General features: G+C 39.5%; 1 protein-coding gene across 1 annotated transcript in view; it reads right to left on the bottom strand.

The window, feature by feature from the left end:
- HSD17B4 (hydroxysteroid 17-beta dehydrogenase 4) overlaps window positions 1-20,996 on the bottom strand; it is a 143,558-nt gene that overhangs the window by 107,029 nt on the left and 15,533 nt on the right. The gene's annotated exons all lie outside the window — the stretch shown is intronic.

Genomic DNA, 20,996 nt, shown 5'->3' with positions numbered 1-20,996 from the left:
ACAGTGCTGAGATTCATTCCATAGGTCCCCAAAGTGGGCAATACCACATGGGGGGGGGGGGGGGAGCCGGGTCCAGAGGGCACGAAGGGGGCTGTTGGAACAAGCCAGGGGGTGGTAGTAGCCTCAGGTGCAATTGGGGGGGGGGGCGGTGCTGAATAAAAATAAGAGGCTGATGGAAGCATAAGGAAAGAAGAAGAGATGAGAAATTTTTGAAAAACCATTTGTGCATGTTTCATCTATTGCATAACAGAGTTAATGTTGTAATGATTACATTATTCTCCAAATAAACACACAAAATGCAAGCTATAACCAATAAGTGGTCAAGTCTGCCAACAGGTCTTAAGTGTTAGCAGGTGAGCCTGTTGGACATTATCAGGAAGAGTAGCACGCATTGGCAGGAATACGTGCATATAAAGACTTGTTTACAATATGATAATATGTGGTTACATGACACAATTTTGGATCATCAAAATTCCAATGCAGGAAAAAAATCACAAATTTACAATATATTATTAAATTTAAGATGAGCCATTTTTTAAAAAAATTATCTATTTTTTTTAAATGATACAAATTTCATTAAAAAAAACTCCATTAAAGGGTTAAGGAAAGTAGATTTCCAAGGAGGTGTGTAATAGTAATTAAGGTGGGACTTTTTACTGTTGAGCTTTAATGTTTCTGGCCTTTGTTTGAGTGGGGCAGATAAAGTGGGTTGTTTTTGTATTTCTCAGCACTGAGACAATTGGGAGCCACCGATTTGAATCTGATGTGATATTGAGGGTGGGGAACTTTTCCATGCCCAGCCTGGGTGAGGTCGAGGCCCTTTGGGGGCCCTGAACAGGACAGACAAGTGCAGAGGGTAGCATCCTCCCTTGAAGCTCTGAGCCACAGCAGGAGTGGCATGTGACTCTGGGCCAGCCATTATAATGAGCTCCCCCGCTGTACACCCAGATGTTGAATTCTATTTGGTCTGTAATTCAGGGTGCTGGTTTTTTCCTGTGAACTAAGCAAATGATATTTGTATGCTGGATTAAAGTAAGATTGTTAACCCCTTAACGTTGCTTTCCTTAAGTAAAGCAGATCAAAAGGACCTGTGTTGGCAGCTTTCTGGGTGCTGGTTGTTAGTGGATCTTACACCCCCACAGAAGCTGCTAGCTGGATTGTTGAAACAAGGTGCTGAGTAACTTTTTTTTAAAGGGGGCAGTAGGCCAAGTAAATCTGGGAATGTCTGATTTATACAAACAGCCTAATTAAAATCTCTGAGTCCTCTTAAATTTCTTCCTAATTTGTGGAATAACCTTACATCTTCCAATCTGCTTTCCTCAAGGGCAGGTCTTCCAATACACTGACACTCTGCCTGGGCTCATTCCCTAATTGTTAGCATCCTCCCATAACCTCTTACTCTTCCCTTCTCGGTGACACTGAATTCCTGACAAAAACACTCCACAACCCACTTATCTGATCCTTCATTCCCATTCCCTTCAACCCTACCCACACTCTCCAAAGTCCCACTGCAGATCTGTGTGGCCTTTCCACCATACCCTTGGGAATATCTACTCCACAATTAATAGCTTTCCCTCATTTTAAACCTCTTCCTTCTCCTTGATGCCTCAACCTTCTGACACTCACTGAGACCAGGCCCCCTACTGTAGACACTGGACCCCTGGCCATCCTGCCCAAAACAGGCTGCTCTTTCTTCCATACTCCAAACTCACTAGTCATGGTTGGAGGAGTTGTACTCCTTCCTGCACATTGCCATTTCCAGATTCTCCAGACATCAATGAATTAATCAACAAGATCTCTTCTAAGACTAAGGCTATCCAAATATACTACACAATTCAGATAATGATGGCCATTACCTACCAACCCTCAGAACATTCCCCCTCCTTCCTCAGTGAGTTTAGTATCCATCTCATGTCTTCCTCTCCACTCCAACTTCTATGTTCATCCCAGGAAACAACATACATGTTATTATTCCCTCAAATACCCAAATTTCCTACTGACTCAACTTCTGTGTCCGATACCTCCACTTTACCTCAGCTACACGCAGAGATAGTCCTGCCCTTGATCTCACCATTACCCACAAATGTTCAAAAATCCACTCCTTTTATCTGTTTGTAATCTTTTATCCAATCCCTCCACCCCTCAAGTCCTTTCTGAGGCCATCTTCCCTGAGGTGGCTAATCTCTCCTCTCATCCCAATCTTACCCTGTTGGTGACTTCAAATCTCCTCTGACATTTACTACCTGTTTCACTTTGGGTGAAGCCATTTAGCCTTCCTTGGCCTTAGTTTCCTCATATGTAAAATGAAAGTAGATCAGATTACCTCTGAGGTCAAACTCTAGATCTAAGATCCAATGATTGATTATGCAGGAAAAGAGACAAGTCAGGACTGATTGTGAGGTTATGAACCTGGGTGACTAGAATAGCAGTGCCCAGGCCCACACAAAAATGGGAAAGTTAAGAAGTGAGGTGAATTAGAGGGAAAGATTATTGAGTTTGATAAGCATGTTGAGTGTGAGATATCTACAGAGGATATAATTCAAAATGTCCAAAAGGTGGTACAAGATGATGGAGGGAGACTAGAGCTGTATGTTAAAATCTGAGATATAGAGTGGTAAGAGGTGATAATTAAATCCATGGGATTTCATGAGATCACCAGGAGAAAGATGTACAAAGAGAAAAGGAGGCCCAAAGTAGAGTTTAAGAGTACAGCCAGAGTTAGGAAGCAGGACAGGGATGATGCCCCTTAATCCTGCGTCCCTCCCCTCTTCTGCAGATTATTCCATCAATTATCCCCACTTTAATCTTCAATAGAGGGCAGCTAGGTAGCATAGTGGATAGAGCTCCAGCCCTAGAATCAGGAAGTCCTGAATTTAAACCTTGACTCAGACATTTACTAGCTGTGTGATCTTGGGCAAGTCACCTAACTGTTTGCCTCAGTTTCTTCATCTGTAAAATGAGCTGGAGAAGGAAATGGCAAACCAGTCCAGTATCTTTGCCAAGAAAAACCCAAATAAGGTCACAGAAAGTCAGACATGATTGACACAACTCAACAACAACAATCTTCAATCTCTCTTCATCTAGTGATTTCTTCCCCGTGGCCTACAAACGTACCCAAATGTCCTCTAATGGTATCCCTGGTGCTCATCATCATGTCCAATGCCTCCTTAAAAATCTGTCACTAAACTATTTCATCTCTTAAAGCTATCATCCTGTTTTCCCCTCCTACTCAGACAACTTCGAGAAAAAGTCATCTATACCCGCTGCTTCCAATTCTTCTCTCCTTCCCTTTGCAATCTACCTTCTGACCTCATTACTCAATTGGAATTGCTCTCTCTCAAGTTTCCAACGACCTTCTAACCAAATCCGACGGCCTTTTCTCAGTCCTAATCCCTTCTGACCTCTTTGCAGCATCTGATACTGCTGACCACCCTCTCCTCCTATATACTCTGTCTTCTCTAGGTTTTCATGATAATTCTCTCTTAGTTTTCACCCTACCTGTATAACCATTCTTTCTCAGTCTCCTTTGCTGGCTTATCATCCATTTCAGGCCTCCTAACTCTGAGTATACCCTAAGGCTCTGCACTGGAACCTCTCACTCTCTCCTGTACTCAAGCAATAGTGAACCTTAGTAATTTATTCAGTAAAGGAGTGACATGATCAGATAAGTGCCTGCCCAATTTGTGTGACTCTCATCTATGTCCTTCTGAAAATTCACTACAAAGGGTACACTCAACATGCCAGAGGCTTTTCTCATTTTAGGGTACCAATGGAGCACTTTGGCCATCCACCTGTCATCCATCCATCTTCCACATGACCAGCCCAACTGTCATACAATTTCTTGCTGACATCCTTTCCTCAGAATTATTGTAGTTTGTTTGTACCCACCATGTAACCTTTCAATTGACTTCTGTGTAATTGCCAAGTTTTTGAAAATGTTTTTTTCAATTCTCAATCTTCTTGATGTTTCTGCAGCATTTGAAAATGCTGAAAACCATCCCTTCTACTGGATATTCACTCCTCCCTGAATTAAAATGATACTGTTCTTTCCTGGTTTTCCTTCCTAGGTGTCTTAAGTCTCTGCTAAGTCCCCTTTATTTGTTCACTTCTCCTCTACTCCCCTAAATGTGAATACTCTTTCAAGACTCTATCCTAGGGCCTCCTCTATTTTTCTTCACTGTCATCTGCTCCCAAGAGTTCACTTATCACCACTATGCAGATGACTCCTACATATATGTACACAGCCTGAATGTGACCCTTTAACTTCAGTCTTGAGTCTCCAAATACCTACCAGACATCTCTACCCAGCTATCAGCACTTCAAACTCAGTAAGTCTAAAGCTGAACTTAATATCTTCCCTCTTAATTCTGACCCTCCTCTCAAAATTCTTATTTCGGCTGTGCATACCACCAGCCATCTAGTCACCTAATCTTCAAACCTCAAAGCAACTTTGGAGACTTCCTTCTCCCTTAACCCCTCCCCCATTCTAAGTCCTGTTAAATGCCATCTCTACAACATCTCTCACATATCTCTGCTTCTCTCCATTCATACTACCACCACCCTAGGTAAAGCCTTCATTACATCCCACTAAGACTATCACAGTAGCCTCCAAATTTTTCTTCCTACCTACCTCCAACCTCATCTTCTCTCCAACCTAGTCTTCATAAAGCTGCCAAAATAAAGCAGATTCCCTGGTCCTCTTGAATAAAATATAAACTACTTAGTAAGGCCCTTGACAATCTGCCTCCATTCTACTGGAGTTAAGGAAAACCACCCCCCTTCAAATACTCAGTTTCGACCAAACTGGGCTATGACATGCCCCACCAAAGTCAAAGTCCTTGCTTCTGTACACGTGCACAGGCTCATCCCTATAAGGCCCTCTCTCCTAATCTCTACCTTATGCCATCTTTATCTGCCTTCAAGGCTCACCTGACACAACTTCCATACACTTTCCCTGATTCTGACCCCTCAAATTATTCTATCCTTCTAATTTTCCTACAAATTCTGGATTGCTCCTTTGTCCCATGACAATCTATTTTCTATTATGCTTATCTCTATGTGTTGTACTTCTCCCACCCCACCCCCAGTAGAATGCAGATTCCTTAAGAAACTTTAAGCAGCTGGGTGGCACAACAGATAGAGTGCCAGGCCTGGACTCAGGAAGACCTAAGTTCAAATCCAGCCTCAAACAGTTACTAACTTGACCCTGGGCAAGTCTTTCAACCGTGAAATAAGGATAGTAATAGCACGTACCTTCCAGGGTGGTTGTGAGGATCAAATAAAATAATAATTGTAAAGTGCTTAGCACAGCGGCCAGCACATAGTAAGTGCTATATAAATATTAGCTCTTAACTTAAGGACAAGGAGAACGATTTTTTTATCTTTGTATCCCCAATACTCAAGATCACACAGGTAGAGATGGACACAACTGCACATTATCAGGGCTTGATAAATGTTGACTGAATGGAATTTGTTCAACTGAACTGAATTTCTGTTGACAAAAAAGAAAATTAAAAGAAAACCACTTCACAGTTCAACAGAACATATTCTCTTTTCCAAGCAAGGAATCCGGTTACTAAAATGTTATATTGATTTTGTCTGACCTTAAATAGTTAGAAAAAGAACATACTTTCCATTTTTATATATTATGTTGGGAACTAGAGTGGAATAAAAATAAAGTAATAAAACTGGACTATTATTACAAGTCATCCTAACATGTGCTGTCTTGTCCCTTTTTTCACAACTCAACTTTATGCCTAATTATCAACTACTTCATCTCTCAGAATATCCCTACACTTGATTTTTAGATTTACAAACAATCTCCTGTCACCATGAAAATTCTCAGTTCAAAAAAGTTCTGCCTTGTTGATCAGTAACTATTAAATATGTCTAAATGTCTACTGTGTGCAAAGTACTATGGTAGCCACTGTAAGGAACACAAGGATGTATGAAAAAGTTTCTGCCCTCAAGAGGCTTATAGTATGCTAAGTATACAAGTGTCATCTCCTTAAATGCACAAAACTGAATTAATATAAATAGTATAAAGTACGACAGGCCAACATGACTGAATGGTAAGGAGTGGTCAAAATTACATCTGAATAATAATTTTGCTCTAGTAAATTCTGAAATAAACATTTCACAAGCATGACTAAGCAATTAGGTCAATGCCAAGTTATCTCTAAAATCAAAACTTAGTAGTGTTTTGGGAGTTAAAGAAAGTCAGGTATATACACTTCGGATACAGCTATGAACTAGTCAAATTATTCTAGGAAAAAATTGTAATTATTTGAGAAAATGTATTAAATTGTACATACAGAAGCAGCTAGGTGATCCAACAGAGCGTTGAACCTGGAGTCATGAAAATATGAGTTCAAATCTGGCTTCAGATACTTACTACCTGTCTCATTCCAGGCCAGATACATAATTTTTGTCTGCCTCAGTTTCCACATCAGTAAAATGGGGATAACAGCACTACCCTAAAATACTACTACCCAATGAGGATTAAATAAGATTTGTAAAGTGTTTTGCAAATCTTAGAGCATAGTATAGTCAGGTACTATTATAATTACTATCCCTTTGACCCAAAGAAATGATTGTGATTTTTGAAAAATATGTCAACAAACACTTAAAATCACAATTTAAAAATAAATATTCTGGAGAAAGGTATAATACTTTTTTATTTTGAAACTGTACATTGCATTTATTTTCAGATTTTTTCGATGTATTGATCAGTTATGCTGATTTTCCCCCTTTTTTTATGTATGTGTAATGTATGTTTGTATATGGGATGGCTCTCTGGGAGGGGAAGGAAGGAGAGTGGGGGGTAACATAAAAAACAAAAACATGAAAACTTTTTTTTAAATAAAGATGTGTCTTGCAGGGTGGGCCTTCACCAAAGGTGCCTTAATATTTAAGGATTTATATACATCTTTGGAATTAATGCTCGCTTTATTCAAGGGTCTCCTTTTTTAAAATAAAACTTTCTCCTATAATACTGTAAATTGTGTGCTTGCAAAATCAGCCTTTGTATACCAACTGTACCATGACTGTATTTCCCAGTTTCCCTGGGTGGGAGTTATGGTCAAGACAAACAGGAAAAATCCCACAAAGTGTACCTAGGATTTTCCATATTAAGAGTTTCTAGCAAAAGGGTTAGCTGTCCTAATACACCTATGTACAAGGATGGCAGAACTGTTCTCTACTGGCATTTCAAATCAGCATAATCAAGCCAACTACTTCTTTTGTCTCCTTTTTTTCTTGAAAGAAATGAGCTTTAAAACCCAGACTGGGATTTTTCTCTCCATAATAATGTATTCCTATTATTGACCTCATTGCAAGAAATTCTGCGAATACCCTATAAAGGATGGAAGGCTCCATGTGCAATAAGATTATCAAAAAATTAAATTTGCATTTGCTATATTAAGTGATCAGTTTCATAGAAAATACTCAAATAACAGGAAAGAACTAAAAGAAAATCTCAAACTCAAAAATATACAGTGGTCCTGTTTTCTTTTAATGATCTTTTTCAGTAGAATGGAAAAAATTCAAACAGCTGAGAGCCAACACTATAGTTACTTATAAGTGAGACTTACACAATTTTTGCATGATGTAAGACTACCCCCAAGTGGCAATAGCATAAAATGCAACCTGACTTGGTTAAGCTTTGATGTCTAGTTAAGTAATTTATTGGGATTGATGGTATGTATTAAAAAGATATCCTAAGAGAATAGTCCATAACGAGTTCCAACATTATGGGGCACAAAATTAACACTACTACTCAGTCACTCCATTATTAATACAATGAAGTCATGCTGCTTAGAAACTTAGTTACAGAAACATCTGTTATAAACACTCGGGTAGTATAATCACATTATTTTGAATAATATGAACAGGTTTCTTGTAGCTGTAGCTCCCCTTCACCATACTCCTAAATGAAACTGCCTATTTGCCTGATGATAAGCCTCGTAAAAGGCAACTTACCAGCTACGTCCATGTTATTGTATTACAGCTAGGAATGGCTGAGAAATCATAAAGAAATACTATAAACGTGCTATTGGAGAATCTTTTTTTCCAAACTCTGCATTCTAGTCTTGGTGCCCTAAGGAAAATACATTCACATGTAGCAGAAAATTTAAATATTGGGGGAGAGGAAAAGTAAACAGCCATGCACATAGGTAGAGTTAAACACATAAATAGACTTTTAAAAAAAAACAACAACTTAAGAACCAGTAAAGAATGAGTTATTTTCAAGTTAAAACTGTGAAAACAGCAATCAAAATCATGTTTAATATTCTCCACACAAGGGAAATCTGCCATCATATGAGAGGCACAAAAATAATCATACCCCTTGACCCAATAATCACATTTTGAGGAAAGAACATATCCTAAGAGTCACCATAAAAAAGAAATATATATTTTATATACATCTAAACACATACACAAATATACATACATAGAAGTGGCTTACTTATAATAGCAAAGAACTGAAAACAACCTAAAAATCCAACATGTGTTGAATGGCCAAATAAACTATATCTGCAATGTTGAATAAACAAATGACAGTATACCTAAAATGCCATCAAAAATGATAAAAATGAGAAACATAAAGGGAATCAGGAAGGCTATGTAAAGTAATTCAAAGTAAGGAAAACAACACAGGACAGTAGAATAAGCACTGGCACTCCCAACAAAGGACCTGGGTGCATATCCCACCTCAGATACTTGCTACCTATGTGACCCTGGGTGGATAATTATCTGTAAAATAAGTTATCGTTTGGTTGTTTCAGTCCTGTCCAACTCTTTGTGACCCCATTTGGGGTTTGCTTGGCAAAGATAAGGAAACTGAGGCAAATAGCATTAAGCGACTTGCCCAGGGTCACAAAGCTACTAAGTGTCTGAGGCTAGGTTGGAACTCTCAAGTCTAGCACTCTATCCACTGCACCACCTAGCTGCCCCATAAAATGACTAGTTAGGACTAGATGGCCTCTGAGGTCCCTTCCAGCTCTCTATGATCCTATGAAACTGAAGATCAATATAAACAAATACACTGTGAGCATATGAAGACAAATGTGCATGCAAATATAGCAATAACTGAACAGAGAAGAGGACAGAAAGGAAGTAACTAATCAGCTACTACAAACATACCGAATACAAATGAATCTTTAAATGGTTGTATATGTGCTTAGCTGTCTTTTTTTTTTTAATTATTTAACATATTTAGTTTTCAGCACTGATTTTCACAAGAGTTTGAATTACAAATTTTCTCCCCATTTCTACCCTCCCCCCCACTGCAAGATGGCATATATTCTGGTTGCCCTGTTCCCCAGTCAGCCCTCCCTTCTGTCACCCCACTCCCCTCCCATCTCCTTTTCCCTTTCTTTCTTGTAGGGCAAGATAAATTTCTATGCCCCATTGCCTGTGTATGCAAAAACTTTTTTTTTTTGTTTTTGAACATCTGTTTTTAAAACTTTGAGTTCCAAATTCTCTCCCCTCTTCCCTTCCCACCCACCCTCCCTAAGAAGTCAAGCAATTCAACATAGGCCACATGTGTATCATTATGTATAACCCTTCCACAATACTCATGTTGTGAAAGACTAACTATATTTTGCTCCTTCCCAACCCATTCCCCTTTATTGAATTTTCTCCCTTGACCCTGTCCCCTTTCGAAAGTGTTTGTTTTTGATTACCTCCACCCCCATCTGCCCTCCCCCTCCATCATCCCCCTCCTTTTTTTAATCTTCTTCCCTCTTCTTTCCTGTGGGGTAAGATACCCAATTGAGTATATATCAGCTGTCTTTTTTAAAAAAGTTCAGTGTACAGCAATTCATTTTTTTCTTAAAAAGAATCTCCACAAAGATTTTGTAACTGAAGAAAAGAGGAAGGTATAGGAGTCAGAGGCTCTGGATCTTCTGCTTTGTTTCTGCTGATTTTGGAAATCTTAAGAGATCACCTAATCCAACCTCTCATTTCAAATAGAAGGGAATTGAGGCCCAAAGTGAGACTTGCCTAGGGGTCACAGAAGTAGTAACAGAGAAGGGATTTGAAACCCAAGTCATCTGACTCAAAATCCAGTTTATTTTCCACCATACCACATTCTCTTGCTTCACTATTAAGAGCTGATATGTGTACTGCACTTTAAGTTTTACAAAGCACTTTTCTCACAACCAACCCAAGTAAGGTTAAGTATTACTCTGTCCATTTTACATATGAGGAAATTGAGATTTGGAAAGGTTAAGTGATTCGCTAATAGTCTTTCCACTAATTCTGCCACTTAGATGTCTTGGGAAGGTCATATTTCACTTTTCTGGCATTCAGTTTCCTCCTCTTTAAAGATGCGAGAGACGTAGCAGATGCCTTTTATGGTCCCTCTGCCAATTCCAAAAAATTCTACGGTTTTGTAAATGCTGCACAACTTACACTTGATAATCATCAAGCACTTAATGAATATCTACTTTATTTTCAGTACTATCAGATGCAAAAAGCCAAATATATGCTCTCGCTCTTTCTCCACAGACACAGAGATAGACACATGCGCACGCACACACAGGCACATGCACACATTTTGTCAAATAATCGCCTGATTTGTTTCCTAGAGGGCAGTCACAGAATATGTAGTATGAAATTACACAGCACATGCAAAGAATGACTTTTTTTTCTTTTCTAGTGGTCCAGACCTGTGATTTCATCAGTGTTTCATCTCTCACTGTGAATCTCCCTTCACCAACGCAGACTGGCAACATCAGGAATTTATGGTCTGGGTCACAGTCACAGAGGCGGAACTTGAATTCCTTCTGAACTCAGAGCTGGCTTGCTAACTGTGATACAACATTACCTGATGACAGTAAATATTAAGGGCTAATTATGTGGTATATACAAGTACAAAGGGAATCAGAAAAGTATGAGAAGGAAATAGCAAGAAATTCGTCACAGAGGAAAGAGACATCTGAATTATAAAAAGATCAGGAGGTGGGTGTGCAGAGAAGAGAGATGCAGGTATTCAAGGGAGCTGACAGAGCAGAAGCTAAGGAACAGAGAATGAGATGAATATAGTATAATGGTATGGACATACTCACTAGTGGCGACAGGGAAAGGGAGGCAAGAATGAGTTACGCCTGACAAAAATAGAAGAATTCAAAATGGGGAACTGTGGGATAACGGTAGCCCCCACTTTTTACTGGCATATTTTACTACCCAAAGGTTGTGCACAACCCCAGTCTTAGAAACCTACTCCCTTGCTTTTCAAAGGTCGCAGGTATACCCTTGCATTGTCATGCTGAAAATATTTTTGTTTCTGGGCTGAGATAAGAAATTATGGTTAGCTATCAGAATAATTATTCATCCATAAAGTGGATAAGAAAATGATAGATATAACAAATATAGGATAACCAAATATTTCAAAGGTTGTTCTGACCTTCCTTGTGTTGTACCTTGGGATCCTGAACTTTGCTCAACCTATATCAAAAGTGGTGATGAGGATGGTCAGGAAGAAAACACTCTGAAGTTGCCTCATGCCCAGGGATGCCTATTATGTACACTCTCTGCTGCAGCTGCCTGCCTAAAGTGAGGTTAGGAGGTGTCCCAAATTGGTTTTTAGGCCAGCTGACATTCAGGAAATCCTGGGGCTGGATCCCTTGAAATTAAAATACGATGTAAGTATTATATTATACCCCAAGTCAACACTGAATTGCCTTGTGGGTGGCTTTCTTCAGTGTAAGATTCCTCACACTTGAGGAATGAAAGTTGCTAGCCCTCATAGTGAGTCCCCTTGGACTTTAAAATGCTGCCTGGCCCAGACCCCTAGATGACCTCTCCAATAAGAAGGAACAGGAGGGAATCAAGCAGGCAATTAAGAACGTCTTCAAATGTACTTCTGCAGCTACTGTGCTTTTCTCTTTCACCCCCTGTTAACTTTGAGCAAGCTGGGGTATTGTCAAGCTGCTGTAACACAGACAATAAGTTAAACTCCTCAATGCCAGCCAGCCAGCCACCAACACCAAACAGCTACTGCTGACAAAAAAGTGGGACTGCCCAAGCCCCTCCCTGAAAAAATTTATGGGAACAGGAAAGGAGCCAAAGATTCAAAAGTAAGGAATTCACTCACCTAGAAATTCAATAGCTCATGCATCACCAACCAAATATCAATAAAAAGGGAGCTGACTAGCTAGTCTGCCTTTATGGGGGGTGGGGAGGAAGGGGCAGCAGAATCCATAATTAATGCATGGAAATTAAACAGCTGACAGGCTCTGAGCCAAAATTTTTACTTGCTGTTACCCACCAACTCCTGATGAAAGGAGCCCATCCAACCTACGGGGCACCCCTTCTGCCCTTTCTCAGGCTTTTCAGAAAATAATTCCCTCAGATGGCCTTGAATTGCTAAGTAACTGCAAACCCCATCCACAATCCAAAATCTATATTGCCTACATGCAGATATTGGGGAAAGGGGGAGGTTGTAGGAGACAACTCCCACATAGCTAAGGATCCAAGATAGAGACTGTCAGAGAAAAGGGCAATACCAAATGACACCTCTACTAGCACCCCATAACCCTAGGTGCCCCCAACTGGCTAATATCAAGCAATCCCCTGAGTGAGCTGTAGCTACTGCTCCAGCAACCCATTAACTTCACTAACAGAAAGCAAGCCATATCCAGAGCCCCTCTCAACCTGCAGGAACTGTGAGTGGAGGAGGGGGAGCAGGTCAGAAGTTATACACTGAAAAAGTGTGGCCAGTGCTAAAAAAAAAAAATCAATAAAGGGCGGGGGGGGGGGGGGGGGGGGACGGACCTGGGAGGCTATGACAACAGGAGGGAGCCAGATCTCCGTGAGAGACAAAAGACAGGAATAGAAAAGAAAAAAATTTAGGAGGTCACAAGAGTTTTTAAATTCATTTTTATCCATTATTATTTGACCACGTAAATGTGAGGAAAGTCACATAGCCAGCTGAGATTGTCCTAAGATTCCCAATTACTTTGATGGAAATAAGAAATGGGGGAGGAGGGGAAGGAAGAATTTATTAATAACCACCTGGTAGTTATAAATCCTAAATCTTTCTCTTCTTAAATGATTATTGATAAACTAGATCTGATATTTTTTTTTAATTCAGTTATCTCTGTAAAGTAAACCTTTATTTCTCCTGTTGGGTGTTAAAAATTCCTTTGTAAATTTCTTTCTCCTTCTGGTAGGTATAATTCAAAAATTGTCTTCTTTTCCTTCATCTCTCCAATGTATTTAGAAAGCTTTAAGAAATCTCTGTTCCTGTCCCAAAATTATTTGAGAATTCTAGGCAAAGCTTTTATAATAAACCTGGGTTTTGCCTCCTAACTCTCTACCTGTTGATAGGATTGACTGGCAGCAATACCAATTGATGAATCCATTGATATTTCCATGACACAAGCAAGTTTATTACCTATGAAACACATAGTCCAGAGAGCACAATATAAGAACTAGTCACTTCCCATCCCCTCTTTTCGGCACAGCTGGCAGTTCAGGAGGGATGAGAATCTACAACTATCCTTTGAGATTTAGGGAGGGAATTGGATCAGGCTGAATTTAAGGGCCTGAGTTACAGATGACACTGACACTATTACATGTAATGGAATCAAATAGCTTGTAGTCATCTTCCACCTTATTATATAAACACATCTATTTACCAGACAGCAAGCTAGGCTTAGCTCAGCAAGTGGCTATCAGGGATATCAAACTAGCAAATGCATAAGGAAAGGTGAGAGACCAAATTTTCACTGAAAGCATGGGATGGGGAATGCGGAGAGGGTTGTAGCTTTTAGGCTGACAATAGGGCCAGAGCTTCAAAGTTTCCTTAGTATCTTTGCAAAAGATTTGCTGATTGTGATCATTCAAGCATTCTCCCAGTCTCCTATTGTTGTTGTTTGTCCTTCATTCTCAAAAAGGATCATGATATCAGGAAGGTGATGCCATGACAACTTGCAAGCGAATTGGATTTAAGTCAGGCAGGAATGTGCAAAGTCACCAGAGAAGGAAGGAAGGAAGGAAGGAAGGAAGGAAGGAAGGGAGGGAGGGAGGGAAGAACTGCATAGCTCAACTGGAAGTGGCCAGTTGAACAACAGTGTGTAAGTAGTAGGAGTTATTCTAGGCTCCTAAGACTTAACATCTACATGTACATGGTACACCTTCTCTTTCAGGCTAGTGGGCCTGGCTCAGAAATTCTAGAAAGAAGCCATACAAATCATCAGCATTCCTATATATTACCAACAAAACCCAGCAAGAAGAGCTAAAATGAGAAATTCCATTTAAAATAACTGAAGAGAGTATAAAATACTTGGGAATTTACATGCCAAGATGTACAAAGGAAATATGAACACAATTACAAAATATTCTTTACCCAAATAAAGACAAAATAAAGATTAATTATCCATGGGTAGGACAAGTCAATATAAAAAAAATTATAATACTACCTAAATTAATTTACTTATTCAGTACCACACCAATTGAATTACCAAAGAATTACTTTACAGAGCTAATATACATACATATATATATACATATACATATATATATATATACATATATATATATATACACACACACACATATATATACATACTCAATTAAAAATTCATCTGGAGGAACAAAAAACAAAGAATATCAAGAGAATCAACGAAAAATGTAAAGGAAGAGGGACTAGCAGTCCTGGATTTCAAACTTTACTATGAAAATGTAATCATTACAAAAAAAAAGTTGCTTACTGGATAAGAAATAGAATGGTTGATCAACAGACTAAATTAGGTACATAATATATGGAAGCAAATGAGCACAGTAAACTAATATTTGATAAACCCAAAGATCTCAGCTACTGGGGCAAAAACTCACTATTTGACAAAAACTGAGGAGACTGGAAAGTAGTCTGGAAGAAAGTGGGCAGACAGCAACCTCAAACACCATACACCAAAATAAACTCAAAATGAGCACATGATTTAGACTCAAAGGGTTACATAGCACAATCAGGGTAACATGCAAGAAACTGCCTGTCAGATCTATGGATAAAGGAAGAGTTTATGACCAAGCAAGAAATTGAGAGGTTTGCGGGAGGTAAAATATATAATTTTGATTACATAAAATTAAAACAGTTTTTGCAAAAACAAAACCAATACAATTAACATGAGAAGAAAAGCAGGAAACTGGAAGGATATTTTTGCATCAAGTTTCTCTGATGGTGTATATATTCTCTAATAAAGGTCTCATGTCTCAAATATATAGGAAACTGAGTCAAATTTACAAGAATAAGAGTCATTCCCCAACTGCTAAATAAATGGTCAAGGAATATGAAGAGGTAGTTTTCAGAGGAAGAAATCAAAGCTACCAAAAATTATATGAAAAAATGTTCTAAATCACTAATAATTAGAGAAATGTAAATCAGAACAACTCTGAAATTACCACCTCATACCCAACAGATTGGCTAAAATAAGAGAAAAGGAAAATGACAAATGCTGGAGGGAATGTGGTAAAATAGGTAGATAGAATTATCCCTATCACCAGTTATCTCATTCTAGTAGATTCTTTCAGAATTTATATCTTTCCTTGTATCTGCCCTACTACAATCATCGATTAAATCTCATTGAGGCTGTGATGAAATAAACAAAGATAGTTTCCTAATTTTACTTTTCGTTCACTTTGACTCTAACTCCTAATCTTAAGTTTCAGATTCGAGGTTGCCCCTTAGTAAAAAGTGAAAGGAGCCATACAAAGATAAGCTGCAGAAAGATTGCCCAAAATAATATCACACAACCAGAAATTTATATTACTAATGTATCCTGAAATCTCAGAAGAAAAAGAACCAATAACCAAAGAATCAGTTCATTAACAAAGAGTGAGTACCTATCTGTATGAAAGTACTATCCTGGGTAACCCACTAGAGATAGAAAAGTACAGCATTACTCCAGAAAAAGTTGTCAAACTTATTAATATGATATAATGAGCCGAGTTAAGATGAACCTAATTTGATGGACATTCAAGAAAAATTTAAAACCTTGATTGTAAACCTGGGCCAGAGAACATGAGGGACTTAGGCTCTCTCACTTACATACAGGAATTTCAGCGAATACCATTCTGTGCCTTACTATTTCAATTATTCAATATTCAAATATTTTTCAATTATTTCAATTATTCCCAATTACGGGAGGGAACTCCTTCCCCCCAGGTAAAAGCAGAGATAAAACACAGAAGCCTCCTATATAACAATGGCCAAAATTTGCTAAGGTTTCCATTCTCCCTCTTTAAAACATTTTACAGATCAAGGATAAGTAGTCAGAAGCTAAAACTCCTCAGAACTTTAAAAAGTTTAGTTTTGCTACAAGGCTTATTTTTACGTGCTTTACACCTCTGACTATAATTTCTTGAATAAAATGTGAGAAATAAAAGAATTCTGTTTCCACAGGATTAGAACTACCCTCAGTTTTGAGTGATAATAGAATGTAAGTCAGAGGTGACTGGTTCTAATCAGAGCTGTGACCTAGCAGAACCAGGCTTCTGATCAGGTAAAAGGTCAGAAGCTTGTACCAATGCTTAACAAGCTCTTTATGGGGGAACGTATCAAGTTAAGAGAACATGAAGTGAGCAGTTCAGGAGTTTGCATCTAGTCAATGGAGAGCAAGGGGGGGGGGGGGGGGAATCCGAATTGGTAACAGCAATAAAAAGCCTGGCATTTGTCTGAGCAAGTGCACTCCATTCAGAAGGTACCCATTCACAAAGAATGTAAAATAAATGTAAAATAAAATGAGAACTTTCCTGGCTTTACAACGAGCATTGTTCTTTCTAGAATGAGCACATTTCCCACAAAATCTAATAATGTCATATTGAAAAAATAAATGAGTAATTCTAAGCTCAACTCTGTTGCAAGAAAAAAGTTAAAGAATATTGACAGAAACTTCTCAAAAAAAAGAACAGCAAACAATTAACAATATGATTCATGGATCTGACAAAGAAGTAAGAAGACTGTAAAATTAGTACAAGAATTGGAGCTCTAAGTGGTGAGGATTATGTGGAAGGGCTGACTGAGTCTCAAGGAGAAGAACTGTCAAATAAGGATCATACTGAGCTGCTAGCTACAAAAATTACAGAAGAAAGGAAAGCTTCAGAACTCAAGACTGAATCAAAAAGGTTCACAATGAAACAGCTGGCAGAAACATTTCATCATTTGAATGAATTTTTTTCTTGTATTGAAAAAAATGGATCCAGATACTTCAATATTTGTAAAAGTTCAAAGACTAGTTGAGGATATCGCTTGCTATCATCAAGAAGGAATTTTGTTTCCACAGGATTAAAACTACCCCCAGCTTTGAGTGATAAGAGAATCTAAGTCAGAGATGACTGGTTCTCATCAGAGCTGTGACCTAGCAGAACCAGGCTTCTGATCAGGTAAAAGGTCAGAAGCAGGGGGCGGAGCCAAGATGGCGGCTGGAAAGCAGGGACCAGCCTGAGCTCCCTGCCGAGCCCCTCCAAAAACCTATAAAAAATGGCTCTGAACCAATTCTAGAACGGCAGAACCCACAGAACAGCAGAGGGAAGCAGGGCTACAGCCCAGGACAGCCTGGATGGTCTCTGGGTGAGGTCTATCCCGCACGGAGCTGGGAGCTGGGAACGGAGTGGAGCAGAGCCCAGCCTGAGCGGCGTGGACCAACAAGTCCAGCAACCGGGCAGAGCATGCCCTAGCGCCCTGATTCAGTGAGCTGCGGCAGTTACGAGACTTCTCAACCCACAAACACCAAAGACTGCGGAGAAGGTTAGTGGGAAAAGCTGCGGGAGTGGAAGGAGTTCGCAGGAGTTCGCAGTTCCGCTTCCAGCCCCGGGGGCAGCGGAGGTGGGGCAGCTACGGCTGCTGCTGCTTCCGGCTCCAGGCCCACCTGGTGGGAGGAATTAAGTGGCGGATCAGAGCAAGGGTGCACAGCCTGCCGAAGATCTAAGCCCAGTTCGGGTTGGGGGTCCTTGGGGAAGGAGCAGTGCTGGTGCGGCAGAGCTGGCACCTCCCCCCCAAACGTGGAACATAGAACTCTGTAGTCTACAAGCAGTCATACCCCACTGAAAAACTCAAAGGTCAAGTTAGTTGGCTGGGATTATGGCCAGGCAGCAAAAACGCACCGAGATTCAGTCTCAGACTCTGCATTCTTTCTTTGCTGACAAAGAAGACCAAAACATACAGACAGAAGAAATTAATAAAGTCAAAGAGCCTACAACAGAAACCTCCAAGAAAAACATGAACTGGTCCCAGGCCATGGAAGAGCTCAAAAAGGATTTGGAAAAGCAAGTTTGAGAAGTAGAGGAAAAATTGGGAAGAGAAATGAGAAGGATGCGAGAAAACCATGAAAAACAAGTCAATGACTTGCTAAAGGAGACCCAAAAAAATACTGAAAAATACACTGAAGAAAACAACACCTTAAAAAATAGATTAACTCAAATGGCAAAAGAGCTCCAAAAAGCCAATGAGGAGAAGAATGCCTTGAAAGGCAGAATTAGCCAAATGGAAAAGGAGGTCCAAAAGACCACTGAAGAAAATACTACTTTAAAAATTAGATTGGAGCAAGTGGAAGCTAGTGACTTTATGAGAAATCAGGATATTATAAAACAGAACCAAAGGAATGAAAAAATGGAAGACAATGTGAAATATCTCCTTGGAAAAACCACTGACCTGGAAAATAGATCTAGGAGAGATAATTTAAAAATAATTGGACTACCTGAAAGCCATGGTAAAAAAAAGAGCCTAGATATCATCTTTCAAGAAATTATCAAGGAGAACTGCCCTGATATTCTAGAGCCACGGGGCAAAATAGAAATTGAAAGAATCCATCGATCGCCTCCTCAAATAGATCCCAAAAAGAAATCTCCTAGGAATATTGTCGCCAAATTCCAGAGCTCCCAGATCAAGGAGAAAATCCCGCAAGCAGCCAGAAAGAAACAATTTGAGTATTGTGGAAACCCAATCAGAATAACCCAGGATCTGGCAGCTTCTACATTAAGAGATCGAAGGGCCTGGAATGCGATATTCCGGAGGTCAATGGAGCTAGGATTAAAACCTCGAATCACCTACCCAGCAAAACTGAGTATCATGCTCCAAGGCAAAATATGGATTTTCAATAAAATAGAGGACTTTCAAGCTTTCTCAGTGAAAAGACCAGAACTGAATAGAAAATTTGACTTTCAAACATAAGAATCAAGAGAAGCATGAAAAGGTAATCAAGAAACAGAAATTGCAAGGGGCTTACTAAAGTTGAACTGTTTTGTTTACATTCCTACATGGAAAGAGGTCATGGATGATTCATGAGACCTCAGTATTAGGGTAGCTGAAGGGAATATGCATATATACATATATATATATATATATGTTTATGTATATATATAAGTGAATGTGTATGTATGTATATATCTATGTGTATATATATGTGTGACACAGGGTGAGTTGAAGATGAAGGGAAGATATCTAAAAGAAATAAAATGAAATTAAGGGATGAGAGAGCATCATACTGAGAGAGGGAGATAGGGAGAGATAGAATGGGGTGGATTATCTCACATAAAGGTGGCAAGAGGAAGCAGTTTTGTGGGAGGAGGGGAGAGGGCAGGTGAGGGGGGAATGAGTGAACCTTGCGCTCATCAGATTTGGCCTGAGGAGGGAATACCATACATACTCAGTTGTGTATCTTACCCCACAGGAAAGAAGAGGGAGGAAGATAAAAAAAAATAAAAGGGGGGGGATGATGGAGGGGAGGGCAGAAGGGGGTGAAGGTAATCAAAAACAAACACTTTGGAAAGGAGACAGGGTCAAGGGAGAAAATTCAATAAAGCGGGATGGGTTGGGAAGGAGCAAAAGGTAGTTAGTCTTTCACAACATGAGTATTGTGGAAGGGTTATACATAATGATACACATGTGGCCTAGGTTGAATTGCTCGACTTCTTAGGGAGGGTGGGTGGGAAGGGAAGAGGGGAGAGAATTTGGAACTCAAAGGTTTAAAATTAGATGTTCAAAAACAAAAAAAAAAGTTTTTGCATGCAATCAAAAAATAAGATACACAGGCAATGGGGCGTAGAAATTTATCTTGCCCTACAAGAAAGGAAGGGAAAAGGGGATGAGAGGGGAGGGGGGTGATAGAGGGGAGGGCTGACTGGGGAAGAGGGCAACCAGAATATACGCCATCTTGGAGTGGGGGGGGAGGGTAGAAATGGGGAGAAAATTTGTAATTCAAACTATTGTGAAAATCAATGCTGAAAACTAAATATGTCAAATAAATAAATTTAAATTTAAAAAAAAAAAGGTCAGAAGCATGTACACATGCTTAAAGAGCTGTTTGAAGGGGAACATATCAAGTAAGACAATATGAAGTGGGTGGTTCAGGAGGCTGCATCTAGCCAACGGAGAGCAAGGGGGGAAATCTGAATCAGGATGGTTATAAAAGATTTTGTAATTGTCTTAAGGTGTGCCTACACCTACAAAGTGACCCTTTTTCACAAGGGGTTAAAGGCCAAGTCACCTGTCAGAAATGTAGTGAAATAAAAATCTTTTTTTTCTAAATTCACTCATGGCCAGGTGAAATTCTTGGTAAGACAATTATTTCTAACATAAGGTTTCAAAGTTGATAAAAGATGATAAAAGATGGAAATGATGGGGTTATGAGACCTGTACCCCTAAAAGGAAAAGACCATGTCTTTGCCCTGAACTTTCCTAGTCCCTGGCATTTCACTCGAAGCATCTGGCCTATCTAGATACTGAATAATCCTTTTAACTGGGCTTTCACAGTGGCCCTCCAGCCACTTAACTCCTTTCCTTGTCTGTACCTGGCCCACCCCAAGCTACTTGCCACTCCTTGAATCCAGATTTTCTCATGGTCTTTTTTTGTATAAAAGTACCAACAGTATCCCCATTAAATTGGGCACATTCATTAGGAATCTCAACCGCCTGACTAGTGTTATAATAAAAACTTACTACTCTGACGGAAAGAAGGCATTTTCTTGAGAAAGAACCTCCCTGTACCCCTTGC

This window comes from Trichosurus vulpecula, chromosome 1, assembly GCF_011100635.1.
Source record: "Trichosurus vulpecula isolate mTriVul1 chromosome 1, mTriVul1.pri, whole genome shotgun sequence".
Taxonomy (NCBI): Eukaryota; Metazoa; Chordata; class Mammalia; order Diprotodontia; family Phalangeridae; genus Trichosurus; species Trichosurus vulpecula.
This window is presented reverse-complemented; position numbering and strand designations above follow the sequence as displayed.